The sequence below is a fragment of the Netta rufina genome (assembly GCF_964035555.1).
Source record: "Netta rufina genome assembly, chromosome: 11".
In the NCBI taxonomy this organism is placed as follows: domain Eukaryota; kingdom Metazoa; phylum Chordata; class Aves; order Anseriformes; family Anatidae; genus Netta; species Netta rufina.
In genome coordinates this window covers 8,034,352-8,054,845 of record NC_140134.1, presented here as the reverse complement: position 1 = coordinate 8,054,845, position 20,494 = coordinate 8,034,352, and the positions used below count along the sequence as shown (strand labels likewise).

The following is a 20,494-nucleotide window of genomic DNA, read 5'->3' as shown; positions in this document are numbered from 1 at the left end:
AGTTAAAATGTGGAAATCATTAGCCTCAGGAGTAAAAGCCTCTGACACAGCAGTCAACAACACAACTCTTTGAAGAGGCCTTCCAGGCTCTTGCTCCTATTTGGAAAGAACACCACAGAACAAAGTTGAAAACAGGGAATATGAGTTTCTGTTGAAGCCAGAAGAGGTGAAGCAACATCCTATTGCTAAGTTCCTCTCTAAATCAAGCGCTTCCATTGTACAGATAAGCCCTTTTAAGAGGCTCCCTTGGGAGGATAGCAATAAACATCTTCAGAGGTGTCTAGAGCAAAATTTACACAATATCTGAGATACAGATCTATTTTATGTATTTAAGAAAAACATAACTGCTTGAAAGGTTGATCTATATCCATCAAAAGAGCAGCAAGTTGCTTACAGTCAGACAGTTAAACAGTTTTGAATATATTTCTAGTAATTTAAGAGCATGCATATAAATTAAATGGCATAGAGAGAATAAATGAAGATAAAAATATTTTTTCTGTGGAAGAGTTAAGCCAATATAAGACTGATTTTTCCAAAACAGCAGATTATTTTAAGCATTACTTCCAGATTCTAAGTCACACTGGCAATGATAATAGGTCAAACTACCAACTGGGCTGTTTAATCCAGTCTTGCAGACTTCTGTATATTCACTCTGTTTTCAACCAATGAAATGCTATCATGTTTTGAAGGACTTTTTTTTTATTTTTAAATATGCTTTTATGCCCGGGTTTACAACCTTTAAGAGCATACTTGCTTTAAAGCATTGCTTCATTAATTCAAAGCAGCCACCCAAAGTTCCGGCTATGTCTGCCACTTCTTGGCAACGACCCCAATGTAGGATGTGATAAACCACTTGACAGAGCTGTTAATTTAGTCATTAAGTGACACAGCTAGGATATGACCTACTGGGTTCATCTACTGTGGTCTAAGTATTACTCAGCATTTCCTTATTCTTTTTCAAGTGGCATATAGACACAGTGTAGAATATGTTATGTATTTTACACCACAATATATTCTGCCCATTCAAATGGAAAAAAAGGAATCCTTTTCTTTAGACAGTGTATTGGCATTACACTGCTAATATGACCAAGTGCGTCTTCAGAATACTCTTTTTTTTGGCCTTACAATATTTAGTGAAAAATTCAATGCTTAGCCTATCACTGCTTGAATCTACTTTCTTAATTCACTTATGTTTCTACCTCTTAAATACTCTGTTCTTGATCCTGTAATACTGTAATAATACCCCAACAATTTTTTCTCATGACCAATCACAATTTGGAATCATTATGAGATTATCATCATTTCTGTATAAATTATCCTTCTTTATCAATGTTCACGTCATGGAGATTATGTTTACAGAAAAAAAAAAGATTATTAAATAGATGAATAAATAAATAAATAAAATGGTGAGGACAACAATAATAATCCAACATAAATCCCTCACTACAAAGGTAGTCCCACAGAACTGTGATACTTCCATTATATCCAAATAAATGATAGATTGAATAGGGAGGAAGGAGAAAGGAAGGAAAATCAGTGTCTTGATATTTAACCATTTCATGCCATCATAGAAGTTTAATGTTCCTTGTAATATTTATTTATTTATTTATTTATTTATTTTTAACATCGAGGTTTCTGGTAGACCCAACAGACTCCTGTGTTTTTATTAATAAACAATATAGATTTAAAAAAAAAAAAAAACAACACTACTTTTTCAACATGAGAACAACAACAAATGACTAGCAAGATGAACTCCAGGTAAGAAATGTAGAGTACCAGAAAGAGTAATAGTAAATGAAAGAGACGAAGTAATAGAGAGCAAGCAGAAGGCTCAGTTGCTAACACCATCCTTGCTTAGCAAGAAAGCTAAGCAAGGATAGTGTCCTTGCACCTATCAAGTCAACATTCCTGAGGTGTTCAGAATTTCTGTATGCCAGCTGGGTTCACACTGGTAGAGTCGGGAGCTCTACTCAGCCATGTGTTACTCTAGCAAGCCTTCATCACAGCCCTCTCACATTTCAGCTCTAACTCATTTGGAAGGATTCAAATACATTCACAGAATTGTTACACATGAAAAGATAATGGATACAAGCTGAAGATGAAAGCTGTTAAGACTGATCAAGATATGACTACTTCACTCTATGAGGGAAGTAACATGAAAATAATGAGGAAAAATAATCCCTCAAAGCCAGTTCTCTCTCTGTCTAATGGACTAGCATCATAACAAAACAGCCACAAAATATGAGAGCAGAGAAACTGAGACATGAAAAAGCAACATTCATCAGCAACTGGTTCAAGCAAACACCATTATATTCATTTATTTTCAGCTTTAAGACTATTTCCATTCCCCCACAGTAAAAGCTCACAACTACTGGATACGGAGGGGAGGACATTATAGAATGGTGTAATCCCCACAACAATTCCTGAAACTGATTTAAAGCTTGAGAAAAGCCTCAGTCTCTGAAGATACCAGGATAAAAGCGCAAAGCAGCTACTACTATAGAGATAAAAAAAGGTAAGATCATAAAATGCTGCTGGATTTTTATAGGGCTTAAGAGGATGCACACACATTGCAAGTCAATTAGAAGATAATTAGTCTAGTACATTACCAACTGTGTGCTAATCTCAGGTCAAACCTGTGCAAACCTTTATGAGCAAATATGTTCATTAAGAGATGCTGGTGATGCTCTTACTTAAAAGCTCATAGTCAAATCAGCAGATTCTTCAGTTGGTTGAGCCCCAATTCACATATTTTATTATTTTTCTTGACAGAGCCTATTTCAAAATGCACCTAAAATGCTGGATTAATCTTATGGCTCATAACCATCTGCTCACATCTTAAAATGAGTTACTCACACATATTAGAAAAATATTACATATGCCCTAAGTATGGAAGAACACATACTCTGCACCTGCATACCTAAGTACATATGAGCACATGTATATGGAACACACACTTGTGCATACAACTGAAAAAATATTAGGCTAGTATTTGTGACAGAAGTATGAATTCATAAGAAAAGATGTGTTGAACTCATGCTACCACTGTCATTTTAAGTTCAATATCCAGAAGAGGATTACCAAGTACATTCTCTACAGAAACCATCCCTCCAGAAAACTGTTTCTTAATCCACAATGAAGTACCCTACCAGGACTTCCCTCACCTCAGCTCATGGACAAAAGCATTCAAGGAGAAAGCAGTTGAGCAAGGAAATTCACTATATTTTATATACTAGATTCAACCTCCAAGAAGACTTAAGCCACCACCCTTTGCAATGTACACAAAAATATCAGAGGGCAATAAAAATGTTACTGCATAAAAAAAAAAAAGGTATGAGGTTATTTTCCAAGTCCAAGTGGGAAAAATAATCTGTTATTGTTACCACTTCTATCGATTATATCCAGCAACAAATGGGAAATGAACCTGAGATCCAATTTACAACTACAAGTATTATTTCCTACGAAAGCATGTATGATTCTAGCTTGGACTTCCACTTGTTTCAGCTGGTCTCAACCTTCAACAACTACCAGTTTGGCCACCTCAGAGACACTTACCAAGTGGACCTGCTTTTCTGAGATCAAAAACATCTTCCTTTATTTTTTTTTTAATTGGGAAGCAAAGGAATACATAAAACGGGGATAGTCAGAATATTTGAACTAAACCTGCAAATCAAGCAGCTAAGCTCCAAATTGGGGACACGCTCTGACTTATTTCCCTGTAGGGTTCCTACCTGCAAAAATTGTCCATTAAAAAAGAGCCTGCCAAGGCAGGCTGCAGGAAGTAGGACAACAATATTTCACAAATTTCACTTTCACCAATGATTCCAAATATACAGTCTGAAAATACCTTCTTCTCCGACCCCAATCTTAATAGAAAACAAAAAAAAAAAAAAAAAACACAACAAAATGACTTGATAGCAAATTATCAAGCAATCACTCAAAAGCCTTTTGAACATTTACATCTTTTGGCCATGTGTAACCAGCACTAAAATTGTGCCTATCAGCTGGTGCTTGCTCTCTGAAAGTCCACAGAACTTTCTTTGAGAATTTTGTCAAGAGAACAGAAGAAAAGCAGATTAAAAACTTGGAACATTCAACACACATCTAGTATTTGAAAATCCCTTTACCAATCCAATGATTGAAAACTGGGACTTAAAACCAGTTCACTGTTAACAATAACACTGTTTACAAAGACTACGGTTATTGCACAATAAAATAAAAAAGAGGGGTGACTAATTTATACACACAACAAAAAATCCACAAAGAAAACTCAGAATGGAGGGAGCAACACTCAAGAATTCCTGCAGCACAAGACCTATTTCTGATCTGCTTGCCCTGTGAGACTAATGGCTGCAACCAAAGTTACATGCTGACCAACTATTTATATTTGAATTAAGTTCACAATTGTTGCATGCATCAAGGTACGGTATTGCTTTTAAAAAACACTACTCAACTATCACCACAGCAAATACTATTTACCTTGTTAACCATCTGATACAAACAAGTCTGGCTCTGCTGTTTTACAAACTGATAAAGCTTTTAATGAAATTAAGAAAGGTCAAGATTTTCTTTGTGGAGAACTGCTAGCCAATTTCCTCAAGTGCAATAGAATACATAGCTTTTTTAAATTCATAAGCTATTGATAAGCAAATCACTCTCTCAAAGCCATATAATGGCAAATTTTCTCTAACATCAAACTTCTCGTCTTAGTATCTTGAACTGTCTGATACAGAAAAAACTCTGAATCATGGCAGACAGGAAATATCAGCTTCCTTGGACACTTTTGTATTAGTAAATTCCAAGGAACCACATGCCCATTAACGCTCAAAAAGTATTATATCGAGTTAGATTTCTGCAAAACAACCACAATATTAAACGTAATCAAGAAAAGTTTAAGAGATCAGCTTCTGTTTTCCTTCCATCCAGCATATGCATGCCAAGAAGAACTTGAAGCACTCCTTACTATTCATACTCCTCTGGCAGTGATTCCACTAGTAGTTACTTTCTCCTATTACTGGGTATTATTTTAGCTCACAATCACTTCAGTTCAATTTCCAGTCTCCACATACACTCCCCATTAATCTCCATATACTGAAGGAGACACAGCCTAGACAAGCTTTAGATTCAGATTTATGTTTTCCATGACTAGTTCAGTATGAAGCTTTTTCAGAAAGATCTTTAGTTAACTTCAGATACTAAAGCAGCTCTTACTGCCATCGGTGAACCAAGATCCCATGTGAAGAGGTCAGTGAATTTAAGCAGTTTGTTCTCCCACAATTTGTTTACATTTTTGCTCACATTTGGAACAGCCAGAAGCTGATATTGTTGACAGAGAAAAGGGAAATGATTGCAGACTAAGCAATACATTCATGAAACAGGTCAACATGAATGAACTGAAAACATTTCCTTGGGGACATCTGCTTTCACAGCTAGGCATCAGGGAGTATTCCCAATAGCATCTGTTATGTCTGATATGTAAGGAGTTACCAATCCAGTTCAATCACTTGCACAGCCAGACACAATTAGCTTGACTGATAAAAGATGTATGATACTTTTTAAGAGTGAATTTCTTAAATCAAAACCTAATTAACATCTTTAGCTATACTATTTGATATCACACTTGATAACAGTGATTTCATACAAGTATCACTAAAGTGAGGAAAATGGTGGCATTGCAAAGGAGGACCTAATACAGTATTAATTCATAGAATTACACTAGTTACAAGGTTCTGTTAGGCTTGATTATAGGAATTCCCTATACTTAGCTCTACCTATAAAACAATAAGAATTAAAGAGTTGCTAACCATCGAGCCTTAAGACTTGCAACTATGATCCAGTAAGTAACTATTTACTCTTCAACAATTTTACATCGTTTAATCTTGTCCTTAGACATGCTGTTTTAATTATAGGCTGTTTCCAAGCTCACTAAAGGTATTTTTCAAAGATTTTGGACAGTAACAGGACAAAATTCCATTAACAACCTTTTAGTATTACAAGCATCATTTCCAGATGAGAAGTCAGAGCCAGAGACACACTTATAACAGTAATGTGTACAAGGTCAAAATAATTCTGACAAATTAAGAATCTAGACCAGGATTTATCAACATTTTGTCCAAAGCCAGTCTTAACACTTTCTAAATGACATTCACTTATCAAAACATTATTGTATAGAAATAATATTCTGTGATTCTGTAATATATCTGTTTAGTCTAGTATTGATTTTCCTTTGTTCTCTCTGCCACTTTTCTTACATGTATTAAGATGGAACAAAGTTGTCTTTTCAACTATTTGTTCTCATACCAGTAAAAGGCACAGCCCTTTTTTCCTAAGGCTTAGAGAACTCATTTATTTTATGATATTATCCTCCAGTATCTAGGTTTCCTCCCTGGAAACTGTTTAAAAATAGTCAATAGCTGTAATGGTCAAGTTAGTCTCCTGGCTGTTAATCGCAGTGTTTACTTGGAGCTTCGATATTCATGCATTGCATTTAAATTTTCACCTTGATTTCTCTTTTCACAAACACAGCAAAAGATGTATGTATTCATATGGATTATTTAAAAAAAAAAACAACACTATACTAATAAGTACAGGCAGCAGATAAAGGTTTTAAATTTCTGTAATTTCTCATTCTACATCATATTGCATAAAGAAAGGTAAAAGTAAACAGAACCTTACCTCAAGATTAAACTTCATTTCATAGAAAATAAGCCTGTCAGAGAGTATTGCTTGACCATGCAGAATGTTTCCAGTAGCCAGGTCTGTAACACAGGAAACAAACAAGTTACTTTCTTATCCCCAGTCCATTCATTTCTAATTTTGAAGTACTTACTGCCAACACACTGAAAAGGAAGCAACTCAGGAAGTTATGAATTTCCTTTTCTCTTTGAGAGTTGGAATTAGCATTGCAGAAAAAAATAAAATACAATCTTAAGACAATCAAATTCAATCCAGGCTTCCAAATAATTCACACTTAAAAGTTCATAATAAATTAACTCTGAGTTTATAGAGTTAAATACCTTGAAATTGTCTAGTGACTGGACAAAAAGCTTGTAAACGTAAATAAAACAGCTACAGCGATCTACGACAGACTACTATTTTGCAATAACACTGCTTTTCTGTGGTTTAAGGTATCTTTGTCAACTACCTTAGTGTAGAAAACAGCCCAGCAAAAGACTCTCTGGGCTATTTCCCTGCACAGTGACCTCCATTCACTGCAGAGTATTACTGCAGAAAAAATGAAAGTAAATTAAAGGTGCTGTTTGTTTTTTTAGAAAAGAAGAAAAAAATATTTCACAGTTTTAGTTGTTTTGAGGAGATGAGCTTTGTTACTGAGTAGGTTTTAGACATCACATTCCTTCTGCTTTGAGGGGTTTGCAGGTCTGTTCTTTGTTTTTACTTCAAGCAAAAGCCAATTTAGTATGCAAACTTAATACTCATCTCATGCAGATGACCAAATCAGTTGGAACATCAAAATAAATTTCAATTTATCATTTTTTCCCTGCAGTGCTATGCGATGAACAACATCTTCCAAGTATGTCAGTGATTACAGGATTGACTGCTCACTCTTCGAGGCATAGAAATAGATCTGGACAAACAGAATATGGCCTAAAGTTTGCTGCTATGAATGGCCTGTGTATGTCCCATGTGTGCAGACTATAGTCACAGCTGTTCATCCTCACTTTTTGATCTCTTGGCGTACTCTCTTACTACAATTAAAGAGAAAGTTCTGATCCACAACTGATATTCAAATTTGAAGATAATTTACTTACCAATTTAGAAAGACCAAGAAGTTAGAGAACAAAGTTACATGTGTATACACTTACATGATACAAAATGCCTCAATTGCCCCCAGCAACAAAAGAATCCCTATAATTTTTAACCAATATAAAGCTGGCAAATACATTGCTATAAGAATTAGTTAATCATATTTCTCTTGCCTAGGCTGGTTAGAAAAGTGAAACTTTTTTTTTGTTGTTGTTTAAAGTGACTTTTAAGCAACCTGCCAACTATGCCAACACAGCTTCTAACTGAAGGTCAACAGATATATTGCATGTCAGAGTAAATGAAGCCTATATTAACTATTTCAGCATCGAATCAATCATCTGCACTGAAAGTGGCATTACAATAGTTTACGACTTATCAAATCAGACATCTAATCCACACATTCCATTTCTCAATGCAGACCAAGTCTCCAGTAACGTGCAAGAATCTACAATTAAGCTTAATTATAATGCACTCCAGCAGTCTACACTACATGGATTTCCTGCTAAGATTTAAGGTTAGGATAAAAGCAAGTTCAGTGCACGGAATGTCTGCATATCTAATGCATGCATATCTAATCCCTTAATGTGGTTATACCAGCGTACAAAGAATTTCTCTAGAATGCAAATATTTGTATTACTGTAACATATCCGAGTCCTTTTCTGTACAGACAATCAACTTGCTAGCCACCATATTTTCCGGAAACCACTATTTACTTTTCCATATTTGCACATACTTCAAATTTCTAAAATACATTTTAAATACAACTGTAAAGTATTTCCATTACTTTCAACATTTATACTTTTCTTCATCATTAGTTGACAAAGGCATCATAATCCCTTTCAAATGTGAAGTTGTGAGAGCATCAAACACTAGACTGGAATCATCTGCCCTACTCAGAGCCTTCATCAAGTAAGGCTAATACTTACCAGGCTTGCATCAAAAATCAACGTCTAAAGAACATCACATGACAGTACTCTACCTGATGTAGCAGAGAAATGAGATAACCATCTCAATATTGCTACTTTCTAGTTATGCCTGACAAAGTCCTCCAAACAAATTTTCAAATTTAATACAAGCTGATTCATTCACCATTGTTGCGATAATTGGGAAACTGCTTTGAAATCTGCCCTTTTCAGATGCAATCCTGTAACAGAATTTAGTTCTATTGCAAAGGAAAAATGAACTCTTGTTTTCAAGCCAGAAACCAAACATGATGTTAAAGTTTTCCTGCTCTGACAGAACTCAAAATAGATTTTTCTCTAGTGTATCAGCAGGGTCTATCTACTCATGCAGGTGTTAACCCAAAACCTAACTACATAAGACTGAGGTGAATAAACCACCCTCTGATGTTTTATATCAACAGAAGGAACAAAACAATGCTTTTGCACATATGGCCAGAGCAACCTAATGAGTAGAATATCACGTTTCATAATTAAAACTACTTTTAAAACACTACATTCAGTCATCTGCATATTTAATATATGAAAAATGAATGTATCATCTGGAGTCTTAAGAAAATGTTCCATTTTTAGGTTAGCTTGAACAAGTACGACTGTGGAAAGAACATTAATTTTTCAAGTGGTTTAGTTATTGCTGAAGTAGCCATACACTTTTCCTTTTCATTAAACTTACCCAGTGACAATCAGAGCTAAACAGAGCCTAAAAATGATTAATCGCTGTTTATTTATTCTATTGTCCTCACTTCTTGGAATGTAGCCAGAGATGAAACTGTACTGCCCAAAAGTCCTGTCAGCAAATTAGCTGCCCTGAACCCTGGATTTACTCACTGTGTGAGCGTACTTAGTAGCACTCAACCTACCGTGGGGTGAGGACAATGAGTGCATAAAGCACCTCACTCCGCGAGTTTCCACAAGAAGCAGCAGGGCTGAACATTTCAAATATTTTACTTTTTTTTTTTTTTTTTAAACCGTAAGTAGTATTTTCCATTGTATACCCCTGCCCTTCAGTTCCTATTCCAGTCCCACTTAGCTGCAGCTACATATCTGTGAAGGGATTTTAGTTCAAATGCTAGTGATGTTATTTACAGAAAAAGAAGGTTGAGTGAAAAAGAAAAACACTGAACTAGCACGCTTTCTCAAGTTCGCTGCAGAATCCTACACTGTGAATTAGAGGTAAACTACAATTTTGCCCTTCATAGATACTTCCCAGGTAGTCTGTATTCTCAAAATTCATCACATTACTGTAATTTACTTCAGTAGTATTTGCATTAGAGGCTCACTGAGATTGTAAGGATAAATTCCAGTATCCTGGCATGCTGTTATTTCTGCCCATATATTTCCTTTGGGTTTATATGGGTTTTTCCTTTGGGTTTATATGGGTTTTGCTATGATGCGTGCTTTTTGGTTTTGTTACTGATAGCCAAGCACTGCTGCAGACACGAAAAGGAAATCAAAATACATGGTTTACTAGACAAAGCACGGATTCCAGTGTTTTAGTCCTGTTGGCATTCATCACCATATTACTGTACCAGTCCTGCTACATGAATCTGATAATAGCTTAATATTTTTGAGCGATAAGTGGGGAAATAGTTCCTTCCCCCCACCCCTCTCACAACATTGAGAAGTTTAGTCCTCTGATTGGAGGGTTAATGCCTCAAAATTTTGCTCCATGTAAACAAGAACAGCACATAATGACCATCTTAAGCTTGTAGTTCCTTCACCTTCCTTCAAAACTGCTCTCAATAACTGGATTCCTCGGCATCCAGCATATTGATTTGAGCTCCAAACTCTAAAAATACCCATGTGTATATAGCTCCTATCCTCAAGTGTTTCCTCTTTTTTTTTTTTTTTTTTTTTTTTTCAAAACTTGGTTCTAATCCTTAACCACAACAAACAATTGCATTCTGTAAAACAACATTCTGAAAACATGCTCACACCACTACATGCACTCCTGCGGAGGGTCTACAACATGCTGAGGTAGGACATGCACAGTTCAATGAGTTTTCAATAACGTTGCAGAGTTTACAAGGGAACAACAGAGCTATTGCTTTTAGTCAGCACTGTACAACAAAAAGATAGCCTGGACAGCAAAACAGAAACTGTCCTCACTAGGCAAAGACGACCTACTGACCAGTATATATCAGTTCCTATATTCTCATTCAGCTACAACACAGAAGAGATTGTACTAGCACACTCTAAAGCAAACACGATTTAAGTAGGACATATTAACGTAGCAGACTGTTATCTGTAAAATTCAATTCTGTTTTATAACAAAATTCCTTTGTGATTTAATGCTTGGTATCTTTTCCACTTTCACTGACAAGGATCTCCACCCATTTCTATATTAAAAAAAAAAAAAAAAAAAACAAACTCACACACACACACAAATGAACACAAAAGAAGAATCACTCAAAAGTTTGACTTGTAATGAAAGCTATGACCAGGCTTCTAGGCCTCTATTTCTCATTCTTTTTCACATACCAGCAGTTAAGTTAACTTCTGCTGGTAAATGTAGCATTCACACATCATGTCTACTTATAATAAGATTATAAAACAAAGAAAAGAAAAATGATTACAAACCTAAGTTAGTTTGCTACCGTGAGAAAATACCAAGTAGCTGGCATTTCAGTTTTGAGACTAGGGCAGTGTCTTAATAGAACTGGGAGGATTTCCTGTCATGTGACACTTGAAAGCTGTAGTAACTTTCAATTTATCTGTTCTGTTAAAGATCTGAACATGTACTGGAAACAGCCACACATCTTAGTAAAACTGAGCTGTCATACAACTTAACTAATCAAACTGACATTACAATGTACCACCAACATTTTGGTGCTGTGGATTCATACATGATTTTTCCCACAATCAAAGCAATTTGGTATTTATGACGTTAAATATTCTTGTAACAACTCACATCTCTGTACATTACCACCATAGTTGGGCAAATGATTTCCCATAAGTGATACGCTACCTGTTCCTAGTACCTGGAAGTAATACGGCAACAACTGCCAAAGATCTGGGGTATCCAGTGGGTCATTCTGAGACAAAGAATAAAGGTATGTGCACACCAGGCCAGGACAGGTACATAGAGTCTACTGCAGAAACACTCTCAGAGAACAACAGTAGTTGAAGTGAATTGAAGAGTACAAACAACAACTAGAGTCCAACAAAGAGCTAATACAAAAACTTAGGCTGGTACTATTTGAAGAAGCTCTCCTTTTAAAAATTTCCTAAGTGGTTTGTGTTCAGTTTTAATCCGGGTTCATTATCAAAAAGCCATTACCAAAAGCCATTAAGATAAAGCTTTAAATATTTTATATAATGTTCCTCTAGGGTACCACAATGAGAGTAAGTGTGAAAGGTTGAGCAATCATAGCACAACCATTATAGTATTCTTCTTGGTTAATACAAAGAAGTTATTAAATTATAAGGCTGAACTTTACTTTATGCCTAAAGCCACCTTTCAATTAGTGTGTTTTTTTTTTTTCAAGTTTTAAGTGTTGAACTACTTGGAAACCAGAAAGAAGTTCTAGCTACAAAAGGTAAACAGAAGAACACTGTGTATAGATCTAGCAATCCTATGTTTAGTTTCATCACATTACTTCCTCAATGACACACAACACCCACATGCTTTGGCAGTATGTTTACTATTCATGGGAAATAAAGCAGGCAACAAATGGGGAAAAGTGACCAATAAGCACCCTATACCCCAAAGTAGCTACTGCAGATAAGTCAGTTTTTAATAGTATGAACAGAAACATGAAAGGTACCTTTGAATATGAGAACAGTTTTAATTAACTTCACCACCACCCCCCAAACAAAACATTACAGGAGACTTTATAGTTAGAAATTCATGTGTGCCAACACAAACCAATATGCTGTGTCAATTCTTGCTCTTCCACCCACCCCAAAACAAATGGTCTATTATTTACACTTCAGATTTGAGAAACTACTATTTATCATGCAAGTACAGACTGCCCCATCTCCCTAGTCAGACTCCTCAGATCACATCATCCCCCCTGCCCCACCCTTCACAGTTTTTACATAATGGACTGCTACCGATTGAGAAACAAGTTAGTAAGATGAAAGGTGGCATTTCTTCTTTCAACAACGAGCTTTTCTCTGTAATTTTCTGCCAGTAAACACTGAGAATCAAATCAAACTTGACATACAGAAGAGATTAAAAGTTGTCATAAACACAGCATCTGAAGAGCAAATATTTAGAAAAGGTTATAATTTTGTATTAGGGACTTATCTTAGAGAGCTGGTCTGAAACAAGTATGAAAACTGTCACAAAGAATTAAATTACAGTTTGGTATTTTTTATTCTTTTTATGTTCCTGAACAAGTTTGACATACCTAAGTCATCACTGAAGAAAAGCAACCAAGACTGAAGTGGGACATGCTCAGATATTTACACTGACTCCCAACAATGGAAGTTAAAAGAAGACAACCCCAGGATCTTCAAGAATCTGAGGTTGTATCTACCAATGTAGGCAAAACTGGTTAATCCCAGATTAGTAGGGAAATTCAAAAACTCATCTACTCCCATCCCCACCTTGAATTTAGGAGTTTTGATTCACCTGACTGAGTTTCAGGCACATAAACTGCTTGTGCACTGTTTTTCATAAGTCAAGTGGTACTATTAAACTGTGCAATGAGTTTGAATGCTCATTTAACCCTGATAGCCAATTTCCGTTAATTAACACTGTAACAATACAGAACCACTTCTTGCTGCAATAATTGGACTGTACAAGTGACCTCAACTTCTTGGGCATCCCTTGGTAAAAAAAGGCAGAAATTAATTCTGTCTTAGTTAACGTCTTCCACTTCACTGCATCTGTTCAAACTAACAAATATTTCTGGGTCTTTTTTGTCTAACATCTGTAACTTCAATCTTATCTGTTCAAAGCAACCATTACAAACATGTTCTTTACTGATACCACATAATCTACAGCTGTATCAGGTATTTCATAAACAGAAATCACCTACTGGAACAATGTATTCAGCATGTAGGGAAATTTGACTATCCTGCAGCTGAAACTGGACTCTCAAATATAATTCTTCTCATGCACTTGGAACTAAGCATTATTCCTTTAAAAATGTAAAGCATATGAAAATAGGCTTTGAAGAGGTCTGAAAAGGCACAATGGGTACGTTTTTTTAAAATAAGAGGCAAGTATGCCATTAATTTCTCCTTAAGGATGCATGTTTGTATCCAGGTCAAAAGAGTGCATGTTGTGACCATTGAAAGCCAACTATACTCTGCTGCATTTTTAAGATAATATAAATCTCATATATCTTACATGATGAAGCTTAACTAACCTTCTGAAATAAATATCGGAGATAAATCTCTTTGTGTTTTCACTAACTCTTGGTTAGGCAAACACTACTTTCCTGCTGTTCACAGATCTTCAGGAGTGGTAGGAAGTTCTCCACAAAGCAGCAACTACTCAAACTTTATTCAGAATTGTCCAATGAACTCCAAGCTTACTCTCCAAGTACATTAGAAAAACAAGTTCTAACTTTGTTGTCTGATAGGAAGAGAAAATCTTGTTTAACGTGTATAATTGTTCCTCTTAAGGGGGAAAAATGAGATTTACCAAACAAGAAATAGTAACTTACTTCAACTTAATTATTGTTATTACATTAAATGCTATTGCAAATAGTCACATTCAGTCACACTTCTTAAGTTCTTTAAAAGGCATTTGCCCGGAACAGTATGTCATCCTGGCATCACATTGCAATACCTTTCCTTTGATGACAGAAAACTAGTTTGACTGATTTACCAGAGTAATCTGAAGTACAAGGCAGTCATGCTTTACCACCTTCCTGCAAAACCAAGCACTGAAAACGTGTCACATGTCAAACTCATCTATTCTTCCATCATGATGTGAATGATATTTACCCTCCAAAATGTCCAGAGACTCTCAAGTATCAACTACTTAGGCATGCCAGATTCACAGTCTCTGCAAGGAGTTCACTACAGCTATTATCAATGATTCTTCATTTAACTCAACAGGTCTGGCTATAGACTTGAGCCTAGAAATTGGCTTTTAAAAATGGAACTAAACATTTTTCCAAATAAGGGGATACAAAACATAGTAATTGAAAATGACAGCTCATGATGTGAAATAACGTACCTTTGAACTATGAGTACACGGCAGTTTATACATCAAGGTACTATTCACACTAACTGTAAAATCTCACCTTTCTCGATTCGGAATCTGCACTGAAGTCATCCTTTATTTACATCTGGATGAACTGTAAGCAACTGTGAACAAGACATTAAGCTTATTTGTCCTGGAAATGGAAGAGCAGCTTGCCTTAGAACAGTTGCTGGCTATTTCTCTGCTGGCTACTGACACCTCAGCAGCGAAAAACCCCTTAGTATTAAAGAAACTTCTCAGTACAGGGTTTATTTTGTTCCCACCTTGTGATGCCATACACTCTGAATATCCAAATATTTACTTGCACTCAAATCAGAATCCAATGGATTTCTTACCCATTTGTGCTGATATACACTACAGCAATGTTTATTCAGCAATCCTTTACAAAGGCTCACTGGTTCTGTGGAAGCTATTGAACCTCAGCAATTCTATGGCAATATATTTGTGTTGTTTTCATTTTAAAGAAGCGCAAATTCAGCTGTCATAAATAATCACTAACAAAAAAACATAGAGGAGCTTCTACTTTTTCTGTACTATTAGGTCATGAATTACTCAGGCTGCAAACATTTCTCCTGAATAAGCATCCTTTAAAAGAGGTTCATGTTTCCCCTTCAAGATACTCATCCAAGAAAGGTCTATCAGTACACGATAACACTAGTCCTGCTCCCAATCCCCATTCCTCTTCACAAAAACATATTTAAACCTCCACTCATTAACAAGTCGATTTTCATGTTTCTTCTCAAAAAAGTTTAGTCAAAATATTTATTTTCTTGTTAATGTACTGTGTGTACAGTAGATTTTAGCCCCATACAAAAAAAAAAAAAACAACAAAAAACACGAAAACTATCACCAGATCCAAGTCTTATATTAAACTCATATTGAAGCTTTGACTAATGCTGTAAAAAGGCAAGCACACCAAGTGAGCCTAGAAAGATGTCCAGAACACCGCCTGTTGCAGCACATGTCCTAAACACGCTGGTGACTATGCATTTTCAAAAGTATGCTCGCCTTTCAAAGTTACAGGTACAGCCTTTGAAGCAGTTATTTAAGTGCAAAAACATTCAGCACTGATCACCAAGAATTAGCATATATACATTTTAGAGACCATAAGAATTCATAACATATGTACACTAAGGAAAGATTTTAAATCCCAGTTAGTTATATAAAAACAAAAAATAATTGAAGATATAAGAAGGCTTAGCTGAATCGGAGGTTTTATACTAGTAATCCACCTACATCTGCTGCTAAGCAGGTCTGGAAGAATCATGTGTTTGAAGGCATATGAAGTTAGTAGGTAATTATGTGAGAACAGAGGCAATTTACATAGCTAGCTTCTGCCTTCACAACAAGCACTAAAAAGCATAGTTAAAACAAAGAATAATATGCATTTCTAAAATGAAACTCAGCATTGAAGTGCAAGCTATTATTTTACTAGAACAACTAATATATGAGTAGCCACTTAAGTTCTAAGATGAGGTATCTGCTCTAAGTCCCTTGTTTGTATTAGGCTTATTGTTTCTATTAGGCTTAGTGGGTAGCAGTACTCTTGGAGACTAGATGCAGCTCCAACAGAAAAACAAAAAGGGCAGAACTTGCAAATTTATGCCAATGCAAAGCACTGTCTCTACAGTCTAAGTCTAGACAGTTTTACATTTAAATCAGCCTGGTTGAAACAGATCTCTATCTATATTTTACATTAGAAGCTACAAAGGCCTTTTAGCTGATTCAGTTTGCAGGTTTCATAAACATTAACTTTAGAAATAAGGATTTCCCCCATTCACTTTCCATACACACACTGAAATTTTATTTCGTGCAAGATAGTCAGAACCCTAAGATGCATACTTACTAAAGTGCAACTAAAAATGCACTTCCCTTTATTATCTTTCTTTTTTTTTTTAAGTTGAGTTAAAGGGTGTTTTTTTTGTTTGTTTTTTGTTAAGCATTGACCACATGCATGGATAACAAGCATATATGAAAAAAAGGAATCACTTCTTACCTTGAAAACACATAATATAAAGGAGGGAGTTAGGAGTCACTATATTTTGCATTATATGCAGTGTAACAGTATTACTATCTCGTATTTATACAATTTAAATATTTCTGGAACAAACATTCAATAACTTCAGTTCTTAGTAGAATAGTCTAAGTATGTAACTATTTTGTGCCTAGAAAATACAACAGAGAATTTCATGAATATAATTCTAGTTATCATTCAGCTGTTAAAACTACATATATTTCTGAAAAGCAGCCAGTACGCAAACCTATGCTGCCAAATTCAGAGTGCTGAAAGGGAAGAATGTGGAATCAAATACAATATAGGATTTTGTAGAACTGCAGAAATGTTATACCAGGATATACCAACCTACTAAGGAACTCCCGAGAGGGGCCCAAATTCAATTAGTACTCTGAAATCGACACATTCCTCTATTGCATTCTTGCACTTCAGAAAATTATTCTAAAAACACAATTCCTTTGCAGAAAATAAAAATTGGCATAATATGTCTGATCTTCAGACTAAACAGCTTGAAATAAAATTCTCCTCAAAAATATAGATATTTATTCCAGTGAAAAGTCATTAATTTATCAAGACATCTCAAAAGTAATACTACAATTTGCCTTCAAACTACACAAATTAGAAGTGTCTACTTAAAAACAACACATGCAGAAAGCTGTCCAGACCAATAAGGTACCAAAATGCTGTTCCGGAAAGAATGCAAGCTATAGCTCTGTATGTATGTTTTATCATAGCAATCTAATTCACAGTATGGCATCTTAACACAATTTGTTTGCAATTTTTCTGGCTACTTAAGAATTAAAATTTAAGTTATTTAACTCATAACAAAAGGTTTATTTTCCAAAATTCAATGGTAAATAGTTTTCCTCCTTAAAATTTCTCCCTACAACAGCCTTTGTAGATCAAATTATCTACTTCTAAAAACCAAAATACCCTGGATTGTTAGGAAGCATGCTATTGTATCATTTATTTATCTTTACTTTCACATCACTTGAGAATTAGAAGAGCTAAAATGCCAGGAATTCTCCACACTGACTACTGCTACACAAGCTATGCAATCACATACACATAGCGTTACACATTTTTTCCCCTCTGTGCATATTGTATAATGACATACAGAGGCAAAAAACAAACTTTCAGTGCCAGGAAATTATTTCCACAAGTATATTCTGGTAAGATGAAGAGATAAAGAAATGTTCTGCACTTGAAAATTAATTTGTTTTAGGCTGTTACTTCCTCAGTAAACAGTAATGGAGAAAACAAACAAACAAACAAAAAAAAAAAAACACAAAAAACTTTTTAACAAACAGCAACTGCTGATGCAACTAGCGTGTGCTTTTAACAGCCATCAGCAGCTCGGGAGTTCAAAATGAGATTACAAGCAGCCACCTGAGGCCTATGGCCACTTTCTGCCAAGGAAAGTTCCCACTCCAGTCAAGCTCTTAAGATGGTAGAAATCAAGATCAAAACCAACTAGCATTACACATTGACCAGAGTGAATGTCATTGACTAGAACAAATGCAAAGCACTTCTTGACCCACAAACACTAGTCTCCTAGATCAAAGCAAGCCCACTGGCATCAACAACTGTTCTAAGTCTTTCCATAGGAAGAAAAGTGCTCTTTAAACAGATTGCCAGTAATAATATTTTGTGAGATTTCCTATGACAGTCCTCTTATCATCCTCTTGTATGCTTGAAGGTCATCTTCACAGCACAATCATTTGGTAACCAAGTTTTCTGTACAGTATTGTACAATATATGTACAGCCATCGTGCAGCAGGCAGGCTACCACTTGGTTGCCATCACAGAGACATGGTGGGACCACTCTCATGACTGGAGTGCTGCAATGACTGGCTATAAGCTCTTCAGAAGGGACAGGCAGCACAGAAGGGTTGGTGATGTGGCTCTCCATATTAGAGAATCTTTCGATGTTGTGGAACTCGAGGCTATGAATGACAAGGTTGAGTCCCTTTGGGTTAGGATTGGCGGGAAGACCAACAAGGCTAGCACCCTGGTTGGGGCCAAACCAGGATGAGGAGACGGATGAGGAGTTCTATAGGCAGCTGACAGAAGTTGCGAAATCGTTGGCGCTTGTTCTCGTGGGGGACTTCAACTTCCCTGACATATCCTGGAAGCACAACACAGCCCTGAGAAAGCAGTCTAGGAGGTTTTTGGAGAGCGTGGAAGATAGCTTCCTGACGCAGCTGGTTAGTGAGCCTACCAGGGGTGGTGCCCCGCTAAACCTTCTCTTCACAAACAGAAAAGGACTGGTGGGAGATGTGGTGGTCGGAAGCTGTCTTGGGCAGAGTGACCACGAAATGGTGGAGTTCTCTATTCTTGGCGAGGCCAGGAAGGGGACCAGTAAAACCGCTGCATTGGACTTCCAGAGGGCTGACTTTGAGCTGCTCAGGACGCTGGTTGGTAGAGCCCCTTGGGAGGCGGTTCTGAAGGGCAGAGGGGTCCAGGAAGGCTGGGCGCTCTTCAAGAAGGAAATCTTAATGGCACAGGAGCAGTCTGTCCCCATGTGCCCAAGGGCGAGCCGGCATGAAAGAAGACTGGCCTGGCTCAACAGAGAGTTGCAGCTTGAGTTTAGGAGAAAAAAGAGGGTTTGTAATCTTCAGAAAAAGGGCGGGCCACTGAGGAGGACTATAAGGATGTTGCGAGGCTGTGCAGGGACAAAATTAGGAAGGCCAAAGCTCATCTGGAGCTCAATCTGGCTACTGCCGTTAAAGACAACAAAAAATCTTTTTACAAATACGTCAACGCAAAATGGAGGACTAAGGAGAATCTCCATCCTTTACTGGATGTGGGGGGAAACCTTGTTACAAAAGATGAGGAAAAGGCGGAGGTGATTAATGGCTTCTTTGCCTCAGTCTTTAGCGGCAATACCGGTTGTTCTCTGGATACCCAGTACCCTGAGCTGGCGGAAGGGGATGGGGAGCAGGATGTGGCCCTCACTATCCATGAGGAAATGGTTGGTGACCTGCTACGGCACTTAGATGTGCTCAAGTCGATGGGGCCGGATGGGATCCACCCAAGGGTACTGAGAGAACTGGCAGAGGAGCTGGCCAAGCCGCTTTCCATCATTTATCAGCAGTCCTGGCTATCGGGGGAGGTCCCAGTTGACTGGCGGCTAGCAAACGTGACGCCCATCTACAAGAAAGGCTGGAGGGCAGACCCAGGGAACTATAGGCCTGTCAGTTTGACCTCAGTGCCAGGAAAGCTCATGGAGCAGATGATCTTGAGAGTCATCACGTGGCACTTGCAGGGCAAGCAGGCGATCAGGCCCAGTCAGCATCGGTTTATGAAAGGCAGATCCTGCTTGACGAACCTGATCTCCTTCTATGACAAAGTGACGCGCTGGGTGGATGAGGGAAAGGCTGTGGATGTGGTCTACCTTGACTTCAGCAAGGCTTTTGACACCATTTCCCAAAGTATTCTCCTCAAGAAACTGGCTGCTCTTAGCTTAGACTGGTGTACACTTCGTTGGGTTAGAAACTGGCTGGATAGCCGGGCCCAAAGAGTCGCCGTGAATGGAGTCAAATCCAGTTGGAGGCCGGTCACTAGTGGCGTCCCCCAGGGCTCGGTGCT

The 20,494-nt window shown here is 37.0% G+C and overlaps 1 protein-coding gene across 3 annotated transcripts in view; it reads right to left on the bottom strand.

The window, feature by feature from the left end:
* TLN2 (talin 2) overlaps positions 1 to 20,494 on the bottom strand; it is a 174,831-nt gene that overhangs the window by 112,852 nt on the left and 41,485 nt on the right. For all 3 annotated transcript variants that reach the window (XM_084293342.1, XM_084293344.1, XM_084293343.1), the window contains exon 3: positions 6,676 to 6,758. The gene's annotated coding sequence lies outside the window, so the exon portion shown is untranslated. The remainder of the gene's footprint in view (positions 1 to 6,675; positions 6,759 to 20,494) is intronic.